Genomic DNA, 6,000 nt, shown 5'->3' with positions numbered 1-6,000 from the left:
TAACTTTGTATAAAAAATATTTTTTTAGCTTGGCCAAACAAGCTATGAGTACCTGAGTTGATCCTACCAGGAGGTCACGAGTTCGAGCCGTAGAAACAGCATCTTACAGAAATACAGGGTAAGACTGCATACAATAGTCCCTTATGGTCTGGTCCTTTCCTGAACCCAACGCATCGCGGGAGTTTGGTGCAACAGGCTACTCTTTAACAATCTTATTCCTAAAATTCTCCCGAAAGAACAAGAAATGGTTAAGAAATCTAGAGCACTTACTAAACAAGCAGCTTAAGTGAAATTGAAGCATGCTTGTAGTATTGGTATAGGCTTAATACCATAAATTGATTCAACAACTCACGCTGATCCTCCAATAACCTGTATGTCAACTTTTTAACATATGAATAAGCTTGTTTAGTCAAGCTTTTTTGGGGGCCAAAAGTATTTTTTTGGTCAAAAGTGTTTTCGATCAAAAATTGAGTTGTTTGGCCAAGATTTTAGAAGGAAAAAGAAAATGCTTTTGAGGAGAATCAGAAGCTGAAAAATATAGCTTTTCTCCAAAAGCACTTTTCTGATAAGCCCTTTTGAGAAAAATACACTTAGAAGTAGGTTTCAAAAGCTTGATCCTAATTACTGTTCAAAAATATTTTTCAAATTAATTAACCAAACACAAACTGATTCTCCTCAAAAGTACTTTTTTGAAAAGCACTTTTTAAAATAAGTAGATTTTAGAAGTTTGGTCAAACAGACTATAAGACTGAACTTTGTTTTTCCTTCAAAATTTACACCTTTGTACCGAAGGATCAACAATTATTTTCCTCACTACTCTTTCACTCCTCTTAGTGTGGTGTGAGGCTTTATCTATTTGTTATTATTTAGCTTTTCACCTATTTTCTGCTTCTTGTGATACTCTTATTTTTTCTATAATTTTTATTGATGGTACTGTATATTGCCTCCTTTCATCTTTTTGAGCCGAAAGTCTTTCGAAAACAACATCTCTACCCCTCAGATTAGGGGTAAGGTCCACGTACACACTACCATCCCCAAACCCACTAGTTAGGATTTCACTATGTACTAAGGATCAACAAAATAGTCACACTTTCAAGTTCTAGTCCGGCCGAGTGGAGCATTTTAAGAATGCGATTTTTAAGTCAGCATTTTACGAATGGAATTTATAAGTCGCGTTACTGTAGCAATTTATGTGTTGCATTTATAAGTGCTACTAATAAAATGCCTATAGTTTTACAAGGCAATTTATGTATAGCATTTAAATCTTTCTTATTTGACATTTAACTTTAAAACAATTTGATTCAATTTCTTGTCTGATTTTATTTTTTAATTTTTCTTATACACTCCTAGTTGTAAACTCCTTCTTAATTCTTATCACCCCACATCGAATTCTGAAATTACTAATTGCTACGTACTTTATTTTTCTTAGACAAAAATATTCACTTTCTTAAACTTTCATCCCACTTCAATTTTTGTTTTATATTTAATATTTTTCCTTTAAAAAATTATTTATTGATCGTTTCCCATTTTCTGTATGCAACTCTAAAGGAAATGAAAGCTCGTAAGAATATAATCAAAGCTTCAGATATTTATTACAAGCTTTTAAATGTTGTTAATAGAGCAATTTTTACTTTTTCTAATCGAATATTTGTAATATGGCCATTAATTTGGCTTCTTTTCAAGTGGGGGCCAAATTTTCATGACATTTGTCATGACCGAATATTCATTATAACAAAATTTGTGGACCATGACATTTGCCATGACATAATATCCACTATTAGGCCAACGATTTCTTGCTATAAATAGAGGAGCTTCTCCTCATTTGAAAACACACCAATTCAAGAGTTTTTCACTCTTATCTTTCTTTCTCTTTTATTTCATTATAGATTATTTTGTAAGAGAGTGAGTGTTGGGAAACACTTGTGTGAACCCTTTCTTTGGAGTGATCTTGTGAGGTTATTCTCTTGGGGTATTTGGGACTAATTAGAGTATTTACTCTAATTTTATACTCTCTTTTGTACTTTTGTTGGTATAGTGAAATTGCTTCTCTCCGCTTGTGGACGTAGGTCACCTTGATCGAACCACGTTAAATTTGTGTTTTCTTTATCTTCTTTATTTGCCGTTAATATCAACTTGCATTATCTTTGTTATTGTCATTATAACATTGTTTGGCTAAATTTTGCACTACCCGGTTTACCAATCCTAACAAATTGGTATCAGAGCCAGATCTAACCGGATTAGTTTAAATAGCCAAAATGACTCAAACAAAGTCTTATGTTGAGAAATTTGACCGAAGTGCAAACTTCGGAATGTGGCAATTAAAGATAGAAACTATCCTAATTCAGGATGATTTAGATTTGGCACTGCAAGGAAAGGAAAAGAATCTGGATAAAATGACGGACGGAAAATTTATTTACATAGACTAAACAGCAAAAGCAGGTATTGTGTTAAATCTCTCAAATGAGGTTTTGCGTGAAGTTGCAACAGAAAGCTCAGCCACAGGCTGTAACGATCCAACTTGTCGTTTTGAGCATTTGCACTTCGCTCGGTAGTTTACGGGCATGAGTAACTCCGTATGATGCATTATGACTTATGTGAATCGTCAGTTTTGATTTTCAGGTTATTCAGAATCGAATTGGAAGAATGAATTTTATTGTTGAAGCTTTAAATTGGGAGAGTTGACCAAGTTTGACTTTTGTGAATTTGAACACGTTTGATGGTTCCGGTAGGTCCGTTGGGTGATTTTGGACTTAGCAGCGCGTCTGGATTGTGATTTGGAGGTCCATAGTGGAATTTGGCTTGAAATGGTGGAAGTTAGATTTTTGGAAAGTTTGACCACGAGTGAACTTTTTTATATCGGATTGTGATTCTAGGAATTTGAATAGCTTTGTTTTGTCATTTGGGACTTGTGTGCAAAATTTGGGTTCATTACAGGTTTATTTGTTATATTTCGACACGAGTTATTGAAGTTGAAAAGTTCAAAGTTCATTAAGTTCGATTTAAGGTGCGATTTGTTATTTAGATGTTGTTATGCATGATTTGAGGCCTCGAGTAGGTCCATGTTATGTTATTGGACTTGTAGGTATATTCGGACGGGGTCCCGAGTGTCTCAGATGAGTTTCGGACGAGGTTCAGATCACTTTCGTTTCAAAGTGCATTGCTGAATGGTGTTGGTTCTGGTGGGATCGCACCTGCGGTTGGTTTTGTGCAGGTGCGATGGTCGCAGAAGCGACAATGTAGTCGCAGAAGCGGGATGAGAGCTAGATGAGGAGGCCCAAATGAGCGGAGAAAAGGGCGCAGGTGCGTTGAGTGGAAGCACAGGTGCGAGGGTCTTCACAGATGCAGAGTTTAATACCGTAGGTGTGGGGGTTGCTGGGCAAGGCTATTCTTCGCAGAAGCGAAGTTTTTCCGCAAAAGCGGTGGTCGCAGATGCGACGAATTGACCGCAAATACGAAAGTGCTGGGTAGAATGATAAATACAAGGGTTCACGATTTTGGCTTCATTTTAACATTTCTAAACTCGGATTGAGGCGATTCTTGGAGCAATTTCATCTTGTGGACTGGGGTAAGTGTTCTCTACTCATTATTTTTATCTTATATCACGAATCTACCTTCGTTTTTGGTAATTGGATTGTGAATTTTATAGAGGGAATTAGGGATTTTGGCCTAAAGTTTCATAATATGCATTTTTGAGTTTTGAACATGGAATTGGTGTCGGATTTGAGTGAAACAAATATGGTTGGACTGATAATTAAATGGGTTGTTGGACTTTGTAAATTTTGTCGGGTTCCGAGGTGCGGGCCAATTTTGGGCTTTTGATTCAAGATTTGATCTTTTTCGATCGGGATTGGTTCCTTTAGCATAGTTTGATGTATTTGAATTGTTTTGGTTAGTTTCGAGCCGTTCGTAGGTCGGAACGCGCGGAATGGCATCTTTGGAGCATCGCTTGGCTTGCTCGGCATTGGTATTGGCTTGTTCGAGGTAAGTAACTCTTCTAATCTTGGAGGTGAGGATATGATGAACCATGAATATACATGTTATGTGTTTGGTTTTGAGGTGAAGCACATGCTAGGTGACGGGCGTGCACCGTGTGAACTGTGATTTTCGTTATTTTTGTGGTACGGTGTAGTTACCTGAACTTGTTTGAATTCATGAAATTTCTACGTACTAGAGTTATCAAACTGTGATTATGTTAGAAGCCATGTCTAGGCTACATGCTTATCCTGTAGGGACCCAGTGAGGTCATTTCTATTGTTGAGTAATCTGTTTTCATTGCATTACATACTCAGTCATACGCATTCATATTCATATCATATCTCAGTCTCTGTTGTTATTTATTGATGCATCATATCATTGTTTTCGGGCTAGTATCATGACATTGTGAGCCCGGGAGACTGTAGAGATTGATCATTGAGTGAGGCCGAGGGGCCTGATTGTGAGGATGATTATGGGATCAGACTGCACACCATAGTAGGCCAGATTGGCTTACTATAGCACATGAGTTGTTCGTGCAGCACGTGAGTTGTCCGTGCGATTCCAGATATTGATATTATGGCACGTGAGTTGTCCGTGCAGCACGTGAGTTATCCATGCGGATTATAGCGCTTGGGTTATAGGAGCCCCTCCGGAGTCTGCACACCCCCAGTGAGCGCAGGTACCTACTGAGTGCCGAGTGCCGAGTGTTGAGTTATTGGGAGGACTGAGTGAATCGATACTCTGAGAGTATGCATATGATCCTTATCATTGATTTGCATCGCATTTGGCATGCACACTTAACATACAGGCATATAGATGTATTTTTCCTCATGTTATATAGTATCACGTCATTTATGACTTCTCATACATCTTGACATATGGGCATAGAGAGACATTTTACATTTGTTATATGAAAGGAAAATGAAACATCTTTTTTATTGTTGAAAGGATATTTGGGAAAAATCACAGTTTTCAAACTTACTCGTAATTTGGCTTTTTCGGTAAAAAATTTGGGTTTTCACTGAGATACTTGAAAAGAAATGCCTATTTTTCTAGAACTGTGAACAAACAGAGCATTTTATTTCTGAGATACCTCTTTTGTTACTTGTACTATGTTGTTATGAACTATTGTGGAATATTGGTGTTGGGCCCGACCTTTATGTTAGCTCGTCACTACTTTCGACCTAAGGTTAGGTTTGTTACTTATTGAGTACATGTGGTCAGTTGTACTCATACTACACTTCTGCGTCTTGCGTGCGGATATTGACTGCTGACGTTGTAGCTGCCTCTTGTTCATGGAAGCCTTAGATATATAAAACTCTATTAATGTATTTTTCAAACAAATGGTGTATTTACTTCATTTCATCTTTGTAAACTCTATTCTTAGAAGCTCATGATTTGTACTACCAGTCCTTGGAGATTGTATAAAATTCAGATATTTCTTTACTTAATCGCTTTATTAATTGTTATTGGAATTGGTTAGTGGTTAATTTGCTTACCTAGCGGGTTGGGTTAGGTGTCATCACGACTAGTCGAATTTTGGGTCATGACAAAGGCATATGGGAAAAGCTGAAAACCTTATATATGAAAAGAACAGTAGAAAACATGATTTACCTAAAGCAAAAACTCTACACATTTCGTATGGATGAAAGTACCTCTATACTTACACATCTTGATACTTTTAATTCTCTTCTTATGGATTTAAGTAACATAGATAGTAAAATCAAATATCAGGAACAAGTTGTGTTATTGCTTATTTCCTTACCTCAATCGTTTAAACATATAAGAGATACTGTGCTTTATGGAAAGGATAATATCTCTTATAAAGATATTAAATCTATTTTGAAATCAAAAGAATAAATTGATAGAGATATTACTGGGAAAACTAGTGGGACCAAGGGGAAGGCTTATTCATAAGAGGTAGATCCAATAAAAAAGATTCAAGTAGTGAGAGACCCAAATCAAGGTCAAAATCCAGATACAGAAATATGATATGCAAATATTGTCATAAGAAAGGTCACATTA

Source organism: Nicotiana tomentosiformis, chromosome 12 (assembly GCF_000390325.3).
Source record: "Nicotiana tomentosiformis chromosome 12, ASM39032v3, whole genome shotgun sequence".
Classification (NCBI taxonomy): Eukaryota; Viridiplantae; Streptophyta; class Magnoliopsida; order Solanales; family Solanaceae; genus Nicotiana; species Nicotiana tomentosiformis.
Note: the sequence above shows the minus strand (reverse complement) of the source record.